The sequence below is a fragment of the Macaca nemestrina genome, chromosome 12, assembly GCF_043159975.1.
Source record: "Macaca nemestrina isolate mMacNem1 chromosome 12, mMacNem.hap1, whole genome shotgun sequence".
NCBI lineage: Eukaryota > Metazoa > Chordata > Mammalia > Primates > Cercopithecidae > Macaca > Macaca nemestrina.
In genome coordinates this window covers 123,610,815-123,631,395 of record NC_092136.1, presented here as the reverse complement: position 1 = coordinate 123,631,395, position 20,581 = coordinate 123,610,815, and the positions used below count along the sequence as shown (strand labels likewise).

The 20,581-nt window shown below is 35.4% G+C and overlaps 1 protein-coding gene across 1 annotated transcript in view; it reads right to left on the bottom strand.

Moving 5' to 3' along the window:
• LOC105476316 (olfactory receptor family 4 subfamily D member 5) overlaps positions 1-20,581 on the bottom strand; it is a 126,181-nt gene that overhangs the window by 9,689 nt on the left and 95,911 nt on the right.

Here is a 20,581-nt window from a genome sequence, read left to right as displayed (position 1 = left end):
GTAATACATTTAAACGGAAATACAGCATATCAAATTTGGTGTCATACAGCAAAAACAATGCTTAGAGAGACATGTAAGGCATTAAATACATATATTAGAAAAGAAGAAATATTTGAATTAATAACCTAAGTTTCCACCTTAGAAAAGTAGAGAAATAATCAAAACTTAATCCTAAAGAACCAGATGAAAAGAAATAAGAAAGATTATAGCATAAATCAATGAAATTAAAATTAAGAAATCAATACAGAAAAATCAATGAAACTAAAAGCTCATTCTTTAAAAAGGTCAGTAATGGATCAAACCATAGCCAAGATAGCAAAAAAAGAAAATTGATATGACACAAATTGCCAACATCAGATGAAGGGGGGGTTATCATTGCCAATCTCATGGAAATTAAAAGGATAATAAAGTAATACTGAGAACAAATTTATACCCACAAATTTGATGACTTATATGAAATAAACCAATTCCTTAAAAGACCAAAACTTACGCAAGGATAAATGAACAATCTGAACAGATCTATATCTATTTAAAAAAAGAAATCAGTTATTATATAACTTCCAAAAAAAAAAAAAAGATTGCAGCCCAGAGGTTTTTACTAGTAAAAGCCTATGGGAGGCTGAGAAAGGCGGATCACTTAAGGTCAGGAATTTGAGACCAGCCTGGCCAACACGGCGAAACCCCGTCTCTACCAAAATATACAAAAACTAGCCAGGCGTGGTGGTGAGTGCCTGTATTCTCAGCGACTCAGGAGACTGAAGCAGGAGAATCACTTGAACCCAGGAGGTGGAGGCTGCAGTGAGCTGAGATTGCACCACTGGACTCCAGCCTGGGTGACAGAGAGAGACTGTCTCAAAAAAAAAAAAAAAATCACATATTGATAAAAGTTTGGAACACTTGGATGAAAGTAAATATTCTCATGATTTTCAGAGGCTAAAAATACAGATGTCCAAAAACAAAATAAGAATTAGAAAGGCTTTGAACCTCTTAACAGCAGCACTGGAAGGTAGAGCAATGGAGAAATACCTTCAACATTTTAATAGAAAATGACTTTCTTCCTCAAATTCAAGAATTGGCCAAAATATTATTTGAAGGGGAAAGTAGAAAAAAAGACATTTCAGCCACTCAAGTCCTCAGAACAATTTCCAGAAACCTACTAAAGATGTGTTCTTGCAAAATAGAGCAAGCCAAGATAAAAGAAAATGTAAGCCAGGTGCAGTGGGTGCACACCTATAACCCCAGCTACTTAGGAGGCTGAGGTAGAAGGATTGCACAAGCCCAGGAGTTCCAGACCAGCCTGGTCAACACAACGAGACTCTGTCTCATGCAAAAAAAGAAAGAAAAGGCTGGGCACAGTGGCTCACGCCTCTAATGTCAGCACTTTGGGAGGCTAAAGCAGGCAGATCACGAGGTCAGGAGTTCGAGACAAGCCTGGCCAACGTGATGAAACCCCCTCTCTACTAAAAGCACAAAAATTAGCCGGGCATGGTGGCGCATGCCTGTAATCCCAGCTACTCAGGAGGCTGAGGCAGGACAATCGCTTTAACCTGGGAGGCAGAGTTTTCAGTGATCTGAGGTTGGGCCACTGCACTCCAGCCTGGATGAGAGAGTGAGACTCCATCTCAAAAAAAAAAAGAAAGAGAGAAAGAAGAAAGAAAGAGAGAGAGAGAGACAAAGAGAAAAAAAGAAAGAAAGAAGAGGGAAAGAAAGGAAAGAAAGAAAGAAAGAAAGAAAGAAAGAAAGAAAGAAAGAAAGAAAGAAAGAAAGAAAGAAAGAAAGAAAGAAAGAAAGAAAGAGAGAGAGAGAGAGACGGAGGGAGGGAGGGAGGGAGGGAGGAAGGAAGGAAGGAAGGAAGGAAGGAAGGAAGGAAGGAAGGAAGGAAGGAAGGAAGGAAGGAAAGGAAGGGAAGGAAGGAAGGAAGGAAGGAAGGAAAGAAAAGAAAGAAAGAAAGAAAGAAAGAAAGAAAGAAAGAAAGAAAGAAAGAAAGAAAGAAAGAAAGAAAGAAAGAAAGGAAGGAAGGAAGGAAGGAAGGAAGGAAGGAAGGAAGGAAGGAAGGAAGGAAGGAAGGAAGGAAAGAAAGAAGAAAGAAGGAAAGGAAGAAAGGAAGAAAGAATATATGTGTGTGTGTGTGTGTGTGTGTATATATATATATATATAGTATACAAGAAAGTGACTGTATCTCAAGGATATCCACTATGTAGGCCTAGAGGACCTAGAAATGCACCTGGGGTGTTGCTCAAAAATGACTCACCGTAAAAAATAATAGGTAAGTGAAGCGATGGATATATTAATTAGCTTGATTTACTCATTCTGCATTGTATACATATATCAGAACATTGCATCGTGTCTCATACATATATACAATTATAATTTATCAAGTAAAACCAATATTTATTTTTAAAAGTAGACCCCAAAAGTCCAGTAAACAGAGGAGTCCATTGTACTTCCAAATGCGGCATGAAAGACTCATCCAAAATCTAGGCTTGTCCTGGATAAGGTAGAGCCTCATCAGAAAATCTACATTCTCAGCATTCTCAAAAGTGCCAAACGTGGAAACAAAATTGAGATATATGGTTGTTTGTGTAAGCATATTTGACAACCAAAGGCTCCTAGACTGCATCAATAGTATTAAAAGAAAATTGCTTGTTAAAACAAGGGAATTGTGAAAGGAACATAATTATAAAATTAATTGACATACAACTGTATTTGGACCTTTTAACAAACAGAAAAAGGTCTAGAGAACTCTACCAAGAGCTTTTTTCTGATAAGCCAAACTATAAAGGTCATACTCAGACTGCAGTCTTTTCCTCTGTATTCTCCCGTTGTGGCGGTGGGATTGTGGTTCCAGAAGTGACTACCAATGGTTAACAGCAGTTTCAGTGAAGCAGTGGTTAAAAGAGAACAATTCCATCTCTTCCTCACACTAAGCAAAATGCACCTGAGTAATGAACTATAAAAATCATTCCTGAAAATAGATTCTTTACCACATTTCTACAGCCTCTGCTGGAATATAAAAACCACTCATATTTCACCAACAGAAATATTTTTCTCAGGTTACATTCCATAATACATATAGCATAATGAGTCTGTCAAATGTCAGTGTTCAAAAAACTACTTTTATTCATAAAATTTCTAGAAACTCTTCAAATAATAGTGTGTACAATCAACATACTGTTTCTTGATAGCCAATTATGCTGAAATTCCTTTCCAGCAAGTAAGGCAGGTTGCTTAAGCATGTGGATATCTTCTGACCTCAAGGGACACTGGAAAACTGACTCCACCCACAGCTGACTTTATCATGAACAATAAAGCAAGATTTTTTAAAAAAATTGTATCACTTTCAGTAAGTTGTATTTCTCAAGGAATTTGCCCATGTCATCTAAATTGTCAAACCGATTAGCATAAAGTGGTACATGATACTGTCATTCTTCATTTAATCTTTGTAGCATTCTGGTTGTTGAGCCAGAATATTAAAGAAAAATGAGTGAACCCATCTGTTAAGGTTAATATTTCTCTTACTTGATAAATATAATTAGCTGTCTTGGAGAATCAAGTTTCCCATAACATAAATATTCATCTATTTAAATAAAAATGGTGAACCAAAATTGAATACAAATTCAATAAATGAAGGGCTAGGAAAATATTAACCAGGAAAATGGTTAGAGAAGAAGCAACTGGAATAATAACAGGAGGTAGGATTAATTATATATTTTTTATTAACAGGTATTGAGAAAAGATATCATCTTACAAAAAGATGTAGCAGTCTTGGAGAGTTATGAATCTAACAGTGTAGCTTCAAGCTATATAAAGAAAAGTGCATTTGAATTATAAGAAAAAAATAAATAAGTCCAGATGTCAAAATCTACTATATTATATAAACAAAAAATCAGTGAGTGTATACAGAATTAAATAACACTGTTGACCAGCCTGAACTAATAAATCCATAAAACAGTGAGCTCCCCAAAACAGAAAGTGATATTGTTTTCAAATACTCGTGTGTCTTTCCCCCAAAATGCCACGTAGTGTGTAACAAAAAATTTGAATAAATTCCAAATGGCAGAGTATATGCTATACCATTACAGATTGGTAGTGAAAAATTAGTTAAAGTGAATCCACTAAGAAATTTTAAAATGTATTTTCCCTAACTCTTCAGTTTAAAAAATTCAAATAAAATTCAAATGTAAAGTTAAAATATAGTTAGTTAGAAACCACGTGTCAAAATTTGCAGGCCAGGTGTGGTGGCTCATGCCTATAATTCCAACACTTTGAGAGGCTAAGGCAGGAGCCTAGGAGTTCAAGACCAGCCTGAGCAACATGGTGAGATTCTGTTTCTACAAAAAATTTAAAAATTAGCCAGCCTTGGTGGTGTGCACCTGCAGTTCTATCTACTCAGAACTGGCAGGAGGATCGCTTGAGCCCAGGAGTTTGAGGCTACAAAGAGAGATTGCACCACTGCACTCAAGCCTGGGTGACAGAGTGAGACCTGTGTAAAAAAACAAAACAAAACAAAAATTCTGCAGACAGAAGACAAAGGAGTAAGAAGAGAATGATAATCACCATTTAATGTATTTGTAAATAAAAAGAAGAAAAATATGTAAATTAAGAGTCTCACAAAAGACCCTATAAAAAGGAAAAATATAAAGAGACAACAGTAGAATACCTCTCCCACCCCAGCAGCACTCCAAAAAAACCCAAAAACTATGAATATAATTAAACAAAAAAACTCTTTCTTTGAATAAAACAATAAACAACCTGGAGACTAATATGTGGCAAGTTAGAACAAGACAGAAAAGGAAACACACACACATTCAGTAGGAACTATCCAGAGAACAAACTATAATAGAAAAATGGCAGTCTCTGCAATAAAGAGTGTTGGGAAAATGGATATCCATATGCAAAAGAATGAAATTGAACCCTCATCTCACACCATCCACAAAAATCAACCCAAAATAGATTTACCACTTAAACATGAGACCAGATACTCTAAAATGACTGAAAGAAAAGATAGGGAGAAAACTACATGACATTGGTCTGGCCAATGATTTCTTGAAACTGACCCCAAGAGCTCAGGCAACAAAAGCAAAAATAGACAGATTGTATTACATCAAACACAAAAGCTTCTGCGTAGCAAAGGAAACAACAGAGTGAAGAGACAACCTATGGACTGGGAGAAAATATCAGCGAGCCAAGCATCTGGTAAGGAATTAATATCTAAAATATAAAAGGAATTCAAACAACTCAATAGCAAGAAAACAAATAACCTGATTTCAAAAATGAGCAAAGGACCTGAATAGACATTTTTCAAAAGAAGACATGGCCAACAAATGGCCAACAGATACATGAAAAAATGCCCAACATCACTAATCATCAGATTAAAACCACATGCACATGCACATTAAAACCACAATGAGACATCACCTACACTTGTCAGAACGGCTATTATCAAAAAGACAAAGATAACCAGGGTTGTGAGGATATGGAGAAAAGGAACTCTTGTATGCTATTGGTAGGAATGTAGTAGATCCATTATGGAAAACAGTATGGAAGTTCCCCAAAATATTAAAAATAAAAATATCATATGATCCAGCAGTTCCACTTCTGGATATATATCTGAAGGATTTCAAATCAGTATGTCAGATACCTGTGCTCTCATGATCAGTGCAGCACTATTCACAATAGCCAAGATTTGGAAGCAATTTAAGTGTTTATCAATGGAGGAATGGATAAAGAAAATGTGATATACATTAGCAATGGGATACTATTCAGCCTTTAAAAAGAAAATTCTATCATTTGCAAAAAAAAAAAATGATGAATCTGGACATTATATTAAATGAAATAAGTTAGGCACACAGACAAATACTGCATGTTCCCACTTACATGTGGAATCTAAAACAATCAAACTCATAGCAGCAGAGAGTAGAAAAATAGTTAACAGAGGTAAAGGGAAGGGTAAATGGGAAGATGCTGGTGAAAGGATACAAAGTTTCAGTTAGGATAAATAAATTTTGTTAGATCTATTGTACAGCATAGTGACTATAGTTAACAATAATGTATTATATATTAATATATATCCTATCACTTTGTATGCTATAATTATGTACAATGATAATTCATTGCTTTAAAATAGTTTTTTCATTAAATTAAATTTAAAAATCACTTTTTTAAGTTGCACTGGCCATATTTCAAGTGGTTTCAATAGCCCTATGTGGTTAGCGACTACTGTGTTGGACAGCACACATGTAGAATATTCCCATCATCATAGAAAGTTCTTCTGAACGCTGAGAAAAATCAAGCTCCATTTTAATAATCTGCAAGTTTAGCTGTGTTAACAATGAGTTGATGCTACTTCAGATGCTTTATCAATGCCTCACTTACACTAAACAGTTATTTGGAAAATCATAATATGGTCAGGAGCTTCAATTATCTTTGCCTATTGTGAAATATTTTGTAAGATCAGACACAAAACCTGGAAGTATTAGACACGACATCCTGACTAGACCACCAGAGAATGCACTAATTTGGACTTGTGCTCCTTTGAACAGTCTCACAAAACCTATTCTTATAAAAACTACATTAGAAAACCTGGATTGTACTTCAGACTTTGCACTAAAATATATATGGCCATGGGAATTCACTTAGTATCTCTCAAATTTAGTTTTCCTGTCTGTAAAATGAAAATGATAAAATGTACCCAATTTTCCTCAGAGATATTTTTAGTATCAAATAATTCAAGATATGTTAATATATAAGGCTTGACATTTGGTTAGCCTCTGTCCAGATTTAAGCAGACTCTCTGTTACAGGTGAGACTAAAGGAGGAACGTTTACTCCAGCGAATCACACCTGAATCTTTCCATGGATATGATGGAGACTTCTAGAAACACAAATATATTTTTTTTATTTTTAACTGACAGACTGTTTTTTCTTCAACATACATATGCACAATTCTGTACATACATGTGTGAATTTTCTATTCCATCCAATTCAGTGATCATTTATTCTCAATATTTTGTGCAAAGCAGAGAATACCAGCAACCAAAAGAATTGATGAATAAGTTATTTAAGATCTCTACCCTCTTAAATCTTAGATATAAAGGTAAAGAAATAATCACTTTGATAAATTAATAAAATAAAAATTAAGAATACATTTAAAATATAAGAAATGTCTCTAACAGATAAAATACATAGTGTTGCTGAAAGGAAGAAATCCTTCTTGGAGATGTGAGGATGGTGAGACCGTGGGGGTAGGAGTATGTGTCCTTCATCTAAGGATCTCTATACCGGGCACCTAGTAGGTGCTCAATTTGCTAACTCTATGGAAGTGAGCTTTCAGAAAGAGGGTAGCATATGCTTTGAGGCCCAGAGCCATCTGTACAGACCCCGACTTTGCCGCCCATTAACTATGAACTCCTGGGCAAAGTCTCTAATTGTTCTGAATAGAATCTGTATGTCATAGGCAATGACTCCTCCCTTGCAATTTTACAAACTGTAAAATGAGAATAACATGTACTCTGTAGGGTTGGTTTAAGCATAAAATCAGCTGATGTATAAAAAGTTTTTAGCCTGGTACCTAGAAGATGCCAGGTAGCAGTATCTTGAATATACATATAATGGTGGCTGTATCTTGAAATTTGGAAAGGAGTTTTAACTGTCAGAAATGAGGGTGGGACAGAGATGATACATTTCAGAAAGAAGGAACAGACAAAATATTCTGAGAATATATCTGAGTCACATCAGAATGTCCAGTTTGAAATAGAAATTGTGATAAGAGATAATACTGGAAAAGTAAACAGATGGCAGATCGTGGCCTCAACTTTAAATGTCAGATTAAAGAGTTTCTATTTTAGGAAAGGTTTATGATCAGGGAAATGAGGAAATTACACACAGACTTTAGAGCCGTCCAGCAGTGGCATTTGAACATTCAATTTGAGTAATAATTTAAAATTTGGAAATCGTCCTTTACCTAGTAGAATTACAGATGCTTAAATCTTTTGTTTAATTATTCTATTTAAAGAGGAAACCCTTAGTCTAATTTTAAATCTTATTCTTCATCCTAAAAGTGGAGAGACCATATTAGGGAAAAAAAATGGTATTAGACTCTAATATAATAAAGTCAAGGCGCAGAGAAGTGAAACAGCACACTAAGCTCACAAGGTCAGTTAGTGGCATGGCCGGGACTAAACTCCACACTGAATTTTTCAGTGGATAATTTCAGGCTTGAACACCTCCAACTGAATGAGAAAAAGTTTAAAAATACATGAAATAGCTGTGGTTCACTCACCTGCAGCTTCCTATTTAAGATATCCTTATAGTAATCATAGATATATAAATTCAAATCAAAATGCATTCTAAGACTGCAAAGATTTCATCAGGCCCATAAGACAGCCTTGGAGAATTGAAGTTGGCGAGTTCTAGTGAGAAAGGATTTATTGATAGAGTAGGAGGAAAATGCCAGGGCCTGGGCAGCTGAACCTCTGGTGCATTCCAAAGTCAAGAGTCGCCGGGGACCACACCCAGCATCAAGGCCTTGAAAGGGCAGTCACCAAAGTAAGACATCCCAGTAGGATAAATTAAATGCTCCCTCATCACCACGTCGTAGTTTCATAATTCAAACATTACATTTGAAATCATTTGTCTCTAAAATTCTTTTTTCTTGTCTTTCTCTTGTACAATATTTTATAAAAACATATTTTATATTTTATAATCCTAAGATAAAGATAAAACTTTAAATGTAAAAAGATTCTCTGAAAAAGTAAAAGTCCAGCCAACCACTTCAAACCTATGCCTAGATATGACTTTAGTCTATTAATTTGGCTAGCAATTTGACTTTACTAATTGCTAATTACTAATTGCTTTTTGCACAACTATTGTTGTTAAATATTTAAAAGGTCATTTAAATAGTGAATAATATTTAACACATATTAATAAGGTAGATTATATGCTGCACAAAATCCTCAAATTTGCTGATGTCTTAGATCCCTCAGAGACATGTAAATTCTACTGAATAGTTTGTATAGACTGATTTTGAGAAAATACATAGAGTCGAGGTATATGTGAGATATCCAATCCCATCAGTCTTTGCACCAATAAATATTATCAATTTCTACTTCATTTTCAATTGAGTTTTCTAAAAACTCTTCTTTTCATATGCATTTTAATCATTAAGGATAAGCATTTCTTTGCCTTTTAAAAATTCTTCCATGACTTTCATGTTGATGTTAATGTCTTTTCTATTCTTTGCCCAGATTTCCCATGCAACATTTACTTTTGTAGCATTTGTCTAAATTATGAGTTATTTATTAAGAATATAGCTCTATTTGCACATACAAAAACACAACACATATAACATGTATATAAGTATGTGTATGTATATATAAATAGATAAATGTGTATTTGAATATATGTGTTGATATGTATATTTATAATTTATATACATTATGTTCTTAACTGTTAGCAGTCAAAAATCACTTCTTTGTCTTTTAAATATTATTCTATTGTTTGTTTTTTCTGTTTAAAAAGACTTCGCCCATCCCAATGTTCATCCTATATCACCTGGAATGAATTGCTTTATTCAAAATTTTTCCTTTATTTTTAAATTTTCTATTTAAATCTATAGAGTCCAGGATTTTCTTAAGTGAAGAGCTAAAGTTTTCTTCCAAAAAAAATTTAAAAAGCTATATTTTGGGAGGTGAAGGTGGGAGAAGTGCTTGAGGCCAGGAGTTCAAGATAAGTCTGGGCAACTTACTGAGACTTCATTTCTTTAAAAAAAAAAAAAATAAATTTTCAAACTCTGTTTTTAGTGTAAATTAGCACTTTGCCTTTGGTTTGTAATTTTAAAAAATAATATACTAAGTTTTTCTATATATATATATAAAACTTCGTTTTAAGAGTTTTGATTCAATTCCATTGAAGATTCTGTCAATTCTCCTACCAGTATGACTAAGCTCTACTTGTTTTTAAAATAGTACACTTACATAGGTTTCACCAGTTCAAAATTAGCTGTAAATCCAGAAAATACTAGATAACAATGGTGATAGCAAACATTATTGTCTTGAGTCTCTCGTTTTAATATTAAATATGGCTTTTTTCTTTGTTGAGGTAAGATCATTTTATTATTAGATGATTAAAGCTATTGAAAGGTTTTTTGGTGGTTATTGCTTTGTTTCAAATCAGAACTTGGAAGAACACAAGGCAGTTATTAAGATTATCAACATTTTCTAACTCAGGAATGGAAAATAAAACATTGTATGTTCTCATTCACAAGTGAGAGCTAAGCTATGAAGATGCAAAGGCATAAGAATGATACAATAGACTTTGGACACTGAGTGGGAAAGGGTGGAAGGGGCTGAGGAATAAAAGATGACAATTTGGGTTCCGTGTATACTGCTTGGGTGTTGGGTGCACCAAAATCTCACTAAAGAGCTTACTCATGCAAGCAAATGCCACCTATTCCCCAAAAATTTATGGAAATAAGAAAGATATTAAGATTATCAATATTTTCTAATAGAATCAATTTATATGAAATAAATTTGATAGATGGCTTAATTACACAAATTCTAGACTTTCTGGATGACGTTTTAATGTACCATTGCTTTGGTTTGTTAGTGACGGTTTTAGGACGTTTACATCTATATTGGTGAAATCAGTCTTCAGACTTCACTTTTCAAGAAATCTGGATAGGTTTTGGAATTAGAATTATACCTACTAAATGGGAGGTCCTCTCAAGATTTTCTATATCCGGAAAATTTACTTCTTGATGCTTTTTACAGAATTCACCAGTGACATCGGCTTGGATCCTCTTTTGGAAACAATTTCTTTCAAAGTTTTTATTTGTGCTTTAAATACCTCTTTGACTCAATACAAATTTTCTCTTAAAGTTGCTCCATTTTAGTAAGACTTTCAAGTCATTGTAGAGAAGTAATACATAGATTTTTAATAATTTTAAAGCTTTTATCATACGCCATTTCCTGCTTTGCAAACATATTTTTTACATAAATGGATGATCAATTTTGTCAAATGAAAAGATCAATTGGTTGTGAGCTCTGAGAAGCTTTTACCTTACAGCTTCCCAGCTGTTATTTGCTAGGCCTTGTGGGGTTCTACCCTGAACATCGGTGTTCAGTCAAACACTTAAGGTAACTTCCTATGAGAATTTATAGAGTTCTTCCTCTATATAATGCCCCTCCTCTCTGAAGATGTGTATCAAATAGTCTAAGTGACTTCACCTCCCCAAACTCTCCTCAACCCAGTAAGACTACTGTGCTCTGTTAAGGATTCCCTTCTCTGAGTTATAGTCTAGAAAGTGCCAATAGGGAGAAAAATCAACGTGATTATAAGACTCACCTCAGCTGTTTCTCTTCTATCAGGGATCATACTCTGCCTACCTATTGCCAATGTGTCCAAGCAGTGTTTTTTAAATATATATTTTTTTGTTTCTGGTTGTTTATGGCAGGAACTTAACCTGATCTCAGTTATTCTTCATGCCCAATGTGGAAGTTTCTCGTTTATTTGAGTTTTTGTTAATTCTAAGAATTCTTTTTTGACTCTGGCTATTTAGAAGACTTTTTAAAAATTTACGTATGAAATATATTGGTGTGTTTAAACTGCACATATTAATTTCAAATTTTATTATGCTGTGGTTAAAGGCATTTCTGTTGTTTTGAATTTGTTGACTTTTTCCCCAGAGATTTATATACTGACTTCTTACAAAGCATGGATAGAAACAAAGAGGTTTTCTCTGGAGAGCATAAGTTTTAATAAATATATATTAATTATATTTTAAAATTATATTGTTGTACTTTTGGGGAAAAAATGGCTGCCATCCTGACACTCTTATTTCCCCAGCAGTTGTTTCTAAATGCCCCCTAATTTTTTTTAATGTTTTAATATTTCTTGTGGTAAATAGTAGGCATATATACTTAAGGCGTACATGAGATATTTTGGTACAGGCACACAATACATAATAATTACATTATGGAAAATTTGGCATCCATCCCCTCAAGCATTTATCTTTTTTCTTACAAATGATTCAATTATACTCTTTAATTATTTAAAAATGTAAAAGTAGATTATTATTTTCTATAGTCCTTCTGTTGTGCTATCAAATACTAGGAATTATTCATTCTTTCTAATTTATTTTTTTACCCATTAATCATCCCTAACTCCCTCTCATCTGCCCAGTGAGCTTCTCAGACTCTGGTAGTTACTCTTCTGTGCTCTATCTCCATGAGTTCGATTGTTTTAACTTTCAGTTCCCACAAATAAGTGAGAACATGCAATGTTTGTCTTTCTGTGCCTGACTTATTTTATGCAACATAATGATCTCCAGTTCCATCCATGTCATTGCAAATGACAGACTCTCATTCTTTGTTATGGTTTAACAGTTCTTTATTGTTTATAGGTACCACATTTTCTTTTTCCACTCATCTGTTGATGGACACTTAGGTGGCTATTATGAACAGTCCTGCAATAAACACGGGAGTACAAATTGCTCTTTGATATACTGATTTTCTTTCTTTTGTGTATATGCCCAGCAGTGGGATTGCTGAATCTTATGGTAGCTCTATTTTTAGTTTTGTGAGAAACTTTTAAGCTGTTTGCCATAGTGGTTGTAGTAGTTTACATTCGCATCAAAAGTGTAAGGGGGTTCTCTTTGCTCCATGCCCTCATCAGCATTTGTTATTGCTGGAATTTTGGAGAAAAGTCATTTTAACTGGGATGAGATGACATCTCACTGTAGTTCTGCTTGCATTTCTCTGATGATCAATGATGTTGAGCACTTTTTCATATGCCTGTTTGCCGTTTGCATGTCTTCTTTTGAGAAATGTCTATTAAAATATTTTGCCTATTTTTAATCAGATTATTAGGTTTTATTCCTATAGAGTTGTTTTGAGCTATTTTGGTTATTAATCCCTTGTCAGATGGGTAGTTCGCAAATATTTTCTCCCATTCTGTGGGTTGTCTTGCCACTTTGTTGATTGCATTCTTTGTTGTACGGACGCTGTTTAACTTGATGTGATCCCATTTGCCCGTTTTTGCTTTGGGTGCAGTGCTTATGGGGTATTTCTCAATAAATTATTGCTTAGACCAATGTCCTGGAGTGTTTCCCCAATGTTTTCTTGTAGTAGTTTCATAGTTTGAGGTTTTAGATTTAAGTATTTAATCCATTTGTATTTGATTTTTGTATAAGGCTAGAGACAGGGGTCAAGTTTATTCTCCTGCATATGGATATCCAGTTTTTCCAGCACCATTTATTTTAAAGACTGGTTTTTCCCCCCAGTGTATATTCTTGATACCTTTGTAGAAAGTGACTATAGATGTGTGGATTTATTTCTGGGTTCTCTATTCTGTTCCATTGGTCTATATGTCTGTTTTTATGCCAGTATCATGCTTTCTTGGTTACTGTAGCTCTATAGTATAATTTAAAGTCAGGTAATGTTATTTCTCCAGGATTTTTTTTTTATTATTATACTTTAAGTTCTAGGGTACATGTGCATAACGTGCAGGTTTGTTACATGTGTATACTTGTGCCATGTTGCTGTGCTGCACCCATCAACTCATCAGCACCCATCAACTCGTCATTTACATCAGGTATAACTCCCAATGCAATCCCTCCCCCTTCCCCCTCCCCCCTCCCCATGATAGGCCCCAGTGTGTGATGTTCCCCTTCCCGAGTCCAAGTGATCTCATTGTTCAGTTCCCACCTATGAGTGAGAACATGCGGTGTTTGGTTTTCTGTTCTTGTGATAGTTTGCTAAGAATGATGGTTTCCAGCTGCATCCATGTCCCTACAAAGGACACAAACTCATCCTTTTTTATGGCTGCATAGTATTCCATGGTGTATATGTGCCACATTTTCTTAATCCAGTCTGTCACTGATGGACATTTGGGTTGATTCCAAGTCTTTGCTATTATGAATAGTGCCGCAATAAACATATGTGTGCATGTGTCTTTATAGCAGCATGATTTATAATCCTTTGGGTATATACCCAGTAATGGGATGGCTGGGTCATATGGTACATCTAGTTCTAGATCCTTGAGGAATCGCCATACTGTTTTCCATAATGGTTGAACTAGTTTACAATCCCACCAACAGTGTAAAAGTGTTCCTATTTCTCCACATCCTCTCCAGCACCTGTTGTTTCCTGACTTTTTAATGATCACCATTCTAACTGGTGTGAGATGGTATCTCATTGTGGTTTTGATTTGCATTTCTCTGATGGCCAGTGATGATGAGCATTTTTTCATGTGTCTGTTGGCTGTATGAATGTCTTCTTTTGAGAAATGTCTGTTCATATCCTTTGCCCACTTTTTGATGGGGCTGTTTGTTTTTTTCTTGTAAATTTGTTTGAGTTCTTTGTAGGTTCTGGATGTTAGCCCTTTGTCAGATAAGTAGATTGCAAAAATTTTCTCCCATTCTGTAGGTTGCCTGTTCACTCTGATGGTAGTTTCTTTTGCTGTGCAGAAGCTCTTTAGTTTAATGAGATCCCATTTGTCAATTTTGGCTTTTGCTGCCGTTGCTTTTGGTGTTTTAGACATGAAGTCTTTGCCCATGCCTATGTCCTGAATGGTACTACCTAGGTTTTCCTCTAGGATTTTTATGGTATTAGGTCTAACATTGAAGTCTCTAATCCATCTTGAATTAATTTTCTCCAGTTTTATTCTTTTTGCTCAGAATAGCTTTGGCTATTCTGGGTGTTTTGTGGTGTAAGAATTGTTTTTGCTATTTCTGTGAATAATGTCATTGGTATTTTGATAGGGATTATACTGAATCTGTAGATTGCTTTGGGGAGTACAGACATTTTAACAATATTTAACAATACTGATTTTTCCAATCTATGAACATAAAATATCTTTCCATTTTTTGTGTCCTCTTCAATTTCTTTCATCAGCATTCTCTAGTTTTGATTGCAGAGATCGTTCGCTTCTTTGGTTAATTACTCAGTATTTAATTTTATTTGTTGCTGTTGTAAATGGGATTACTTTTTAAATTTTTTTTCAGATTGTTCATTGTTGACATATAGAAATGCTACTGATTTTTTATGTTGATTTTGTATCCTACAACTTTACTGAATTTATCAGTTCTAATAGTTTTTTGGTGGAGTCTTCAGGTTTTTCCAAATATTAGATTATTATCATCTGCAAACAAGGTTAATTTGACTTCTTCCTTTCCAATTTGAATGTCCTTTATTTCTTTTTCTTTTCTGATTCCTCTAGCTGAGACTCCCAGTACTATGTTGAAAAACAGTGGTGAAAGTGGGCATCCTTGTCATGTTCCAGATCTTAGAGGAAGGGCTTTCAGCTTTTCTCCATTTACTGTGGATTTGTCATATATGGTTTTTATTATGTTGCTGTATGTTCCCTCTATATTCAGTTTTTGAGGGTTTTTATCCTGAAAGGATGGTTGGATTTTATCAAATACTTTTTGGGCATCAATTGATATGATCATATGGTTTTTATCCTCCATTCTGATGATATGATGTATACATATTGATTGATTCATGTATGTTGAACCATCCTTGCATCCCTGGGATAAATCCCACTTGGTCATGATGGATAATCTTTTTAATGTATTCTTGAATTTGGTTTGCAAGTATTTTGTTAAGGTTTTTTGCATCAATATTCATCAGAGACATTGGCCTGTAGTTTCTTTTTTTCTTTTCTTTTTTTTTATTTTTTATTTTTTGATGTGTCTTTGTCTGGTTTTGGTACCTTGGTAATACTGGCCTCATAGAATGAGTTTGGAAGTATTCCCTCCTCCTGTATTTTTCAGAACAGTTTGAGTAGGGTTAGTATTAGTTCTTCTTTAAATATTTAGTAGAATTCAGCCATGAAGCTATTGGATCCCAAGCTTTTCTTTACTGGGAGACTATTTATTATGGCTTTGATCTCACAACTTGTTATTGGTCTGGTCAGGTTTTGCATTTTTTCTTAGTTTAATCTTGGTAGGTTGTATTTGTTTAGGAATGTATATATTTATTCTGGATTTTCTGATTTATTGGCATATAGTTGCTCATATTAGTCACTAATGATCCTTTGAATTTCTGCAGTATCAGTCATAACATCTTCTTCATCTCTGATTTTATTTATTTGGGTCTTCTTTTTTTCTTAGTTAGTCTGGCTAAAAGTCTGTCAGTTTTGTTTAGCTTTTCAAAAACCAACTTTTTATTTTGATTTTTGTGTTTTTTGTTTATTTTAAATTCATTTATTTCTTATCTGACCTTTATTATTCATTTTCTTCTACTAATTTTTTCATTTGGTTTGGTCTTAGTTTTATAATTCTTTAAGATGCATCATTACATTATTTACTTGAAGTTTCTCCTCTTTTTTGATGTCACTACTTATAGCTATAAATTTTTCTCTGAGTACTGCTTTTGCTGTAGCCCATAGGTTTTTCTATGTTGTGTTTCCATTATTTGTTTCAAGAAATTTTCTCAATTTCCTTCCTAATTTCTTCATTGACCCACTGGTCATTTAGGAGCATATTGTTTAATTTCTTTGTGTTTGTGTTGTTTCCAAAATTCTTCTCATTACTGATTTGTAGTTTTATTCCATTGTGGTTAGAGAAGATACTTGATATTATTTTAAATTTTTTGAATGATTTAAGACTTGTTTTATGGTCTAACATATGGTCCATTTTTTAGAAGGATCCATGTGCTGAGGAGAAAAATGTGTATTCTATAGCCACTGGATGAAATGTCCTGTAAATATCTATTAGGTCAATTTGTTCTATAGTGCAGATAAAGTCTGAAGTTTCCTTGTCGATTTTCTGTGTAGGCGATCTGCCCAATGTTGACAGTGGGGTGTAGAAGTCACAAGTTGTTATTGTATTGACATCTAGCTCTCTCTGTTGCTTTAATAATATTTGCTTTATATATCTGTGTGCTCCAGTGTTGGGTGTGTATGTATTTATAATTTTTATATCCTATTGTTGAATTGACCCCTGTATCATTATATAATGACCTTCCTTGTCTCTTCCTACAGTTTTTTTTTTCTTGAAATCTATTCTGTCTGATATAAGTATAGCTAGTCCTGCTCTTTTTTTGTTTCCATTAGCATGGAATATCTTTTTCCATCCCTTTGTTTTCAATCTATGTGTATCTTTATAGATGAAGTGTGTTTCTTTTAGGCAATAGATTGTTGGGTCCTGTTTATTCATCCACTCAGCCACTCTATGTCTTTGATTGGAGAGTTTAGACCATTTACATTCAGTGTCATTATTGATAAATGGGGACATACTACTGCCATTTTGTTATTGGATTTTCTGGTTGTTTTGTGGTATTCTCTTCCTTCTTCTTTCCTGTCTTCCTTTTAGTGAAGGTGATTTTCTCTACTGATATGCTTTAATTTCTTGCTTCTTATTTTTTTGTGTATCTGTTGTGTATTGTTGGAGATTACCATGAAGCTTGCAAGTGTTATCTTATAATCCATTATTTTAAACTGATGATAACTTAACACTGATTGCATAAACAAACATGCAAAAGGAAAACTAATAATAAAAACACTACACTTTATCTCTCTGCTTTTCAATGTTTTATTGTTTCTCTTTATGTCTTATTGTACTGTCTGTGTCTTCAAAAGTTGTTGTAGTTATTTTTGATTAGCCCATCATTTAGTCTTTATACTTAAGAGAAGTTTATGTGCCACAATTACTGCATTATATTAATCTGTGCTTGTCTGTGTGCTTGCTGTATAATATTACCAGTGAGTTGTGTACCTCCACGTGGCTTCTTCTTGCTCATTCACATATTTTTCTTTCAGATTGAAGAATTCCCTTTAGCATTTCTTGTAGGACAAGTCTGGTGTTGACGAAATCCTCAACTTTTGTTCGTCTAGGAAGGTCTTTATTTCTCCTTTGTGTACAAAGGACACTTTCAGTGGATATACTATTCTAGGGTACAAGTTTTTTTTCTTTCAGGAATTGAATTGTCATGACACACTTTCCCGGGCTGTAAGGTTTCCACTGAAAAGTTAGCTGCCAGATGTATTGGAGCTCTATTATACGGTATTTGTTTATTTTCTCTTGCTGCTTTTAGGATCCTTTCTTTATCATTGACCTTTGGGAGTTTGATTATTAAATGCCATGAGGTAGTCTTCTTTGGGTTAGATTTGCTTAGTGTTCTATAACCTTCCTGTATTTAAATATTAATGTATTTCTTTAGGTTTGGGAAGTTCTCTGTTACTGTCCCTTTGAATAAACTTTTTACCTTTATCTCATTCTCTATCTCCTCTTTAATGCCAAGAACTCTTAGATTTTTGCTTTTGAAGCTATTTTCTAGATCTTGTAGGCTGTTTCACCATTTTGTATTCTTTTTCCTTCTCTCTCCTCTGTATTTTCAAATAGGCTGTCTTCAAGTTCACTAATTCTTTCTTCTACTTGATCAATTCTGCTGTTAAAGGTCTCTGATGCATTCTTAAACATGTTAATTGCATTTTTCAGCTCTATAATTTCTGCTTGATTCTTTTTAATTATTTTAATCTCTTTGTTAAATTTATCTGATAAAATTCTGAATTTCTTCTCTGTGTTATCTTGAAACTATTTGAGTTACCTCAAAATAGCTATTTTGAATTCTCCATCTGAAAGGTCACATATCTGTTTCTCCAGGATTGGACCCTGTTGCCTCACATAGTTCATTTGGTGAGGTCACGTTTTGTAGATGGTGTTGATGCTTGTAGATGTTCTTCAGTGTCCGGACATTAAAGAGTTAGGTACTTGTAATCTTCACAGTCTAGGCTTGTTTGTGCCTGTCCTTCTTGGGAAGGTTTTCCAGGTATTCAAAGGGACATGTGTCCCATGCCCAATAATGCTGTGCGTTTTGCAGACTTGCAGAGGTACTGCCTTGGTCTTTGATAGGATCCAAAAGAATTCTCTGGATTACCCAGAAGAGATTCTTATTCTTTTCCCTTACTTTCTCCCAGATACACAAGGTCTCACTCTCTCTGTGCTGATCCACCCGGAGCTGGTGTGCATGGTGGGAGTAAGGCAAGCACCCCTGTGGCCACCACCGCTGGACTGAATTGGGTCAGACTTGATGCCAGCAGAGCACTGGGTTTTACCCAAGGCTTTTTCCTTCAGCATAGTGAGTTCCCCAGGCCCTGGGTATGTCTGCAAATGCTGTCTGGGAGCCAGGAATTGGAGTCAAAAACCTTACTTGATGTTTTGTTTTACTGCAGCTAAGCTGGCACTCAAATCACAATACAAAATCCTTCCCACTCTTCCCTCCCCTTACCAAAGGCAGAGGAGCCTCTTTTTGTGGCCACCACCACCACCATGGGGAGTTCTGTCAGGCCACTGCTGATGTTTGCTTAAAGCCCAAGGACTCTCCTATGGTGAATACTGCCAGGCTTGGGACTCACCCTTTAGGGCAATGGCCTCCGCTATAGCCCAGGGCAGGCCCAGATGTGCTGTCCAAGAGCTTAGGCATGGACTTAGGCCTGCTCATTTCTATATCTCACTGTAGCCAAGCTGGTAGCTAGGGTGCAATAAAAAGTTTCTTTACTCTTCCCTCTGTTTTTCTCAAACAGGAAACTTTCATTGTAGTCACCAAGCTGGGAATATGCTGAGTCTCTCCTAAAGCTAGCATGTCTCAGAGCCCAAGCCCATGGCATATTCCCTGAGTATCATTGCTGATTATTCAAAGACCAAGGTCTCTTTAGTTAGCAGGTGATGAACCCTGCCAGGACTGGGTCTTTTCCTTCAAGGCAATGGCTCCCTTTCTCCCAGGGTGAGTCTAGAAATGTCATCCAGGAACTAGGGCCAGGAATGGGGGTCTCACAACTCTGCCTGGTACCCTGTCCTACTGTGACTTAGCTGATATCCAAGATGCAAGACAAAGTCTGCTTTACTCTTCACTCTCCGCTTCTTAAGCAAAAGGAAGGAGTCACTTTCATTGCTACAAGCTGCTCTGCTTGGGGTTGGGGGAGGCATAGTGCAAGTTCTCCCTTAGCCATGCCAGCTGGTGTATCCCTAGGTCACATGTCATCCTAGTTCACTGGTTCTAAGCCCACACTAGCACTAGGAGTTGCTTAGGGATTACAGTCCTTGTGCCCTAGACTGCCTTTCAAGGTTACCTAGGACTACAGAGCACTTCAGCCTGCGGTGGCGAGGCTTGGCAAGAAACTCATGTTCTGAGTCCTGGGATGGGTGATTCTTCTCTGGCTAGGGCTGGTCCAAATGGTCCCTCTGTGTGCAGGCGCTGGCTGAGCCTAGCATGGGTTTATTCTCTGCTTTGATAGGGCAGCACTGAGTTCAATGCCAAGTCCCGCAGTCACTGTACTCTCCCTTCCCAAAGTGCACAGATTCTACATGCTTCATAGCTACTGCCAGGGAATGGAGGAAAGATGGCAAAGGTGATTCTAGACTGTCTCTCTTGGCTTCCTCGATGCCTCTGTCCATGATATTAAGTTAAAACCAGGTACTGTGATTGTTCATCGGCTTTTTGGTTCTTGTGAAGGTGCTTTTCTGTGTGGCGATAGTTGTTAAAAATTTGATGTTACAGTACAGGGGGACAAAGAGTGTAGGCTTCTATTCTGCCCTCTTGCTCCACCTTCCACCTCTAAAATTTAAAATGGAATATGTTCAA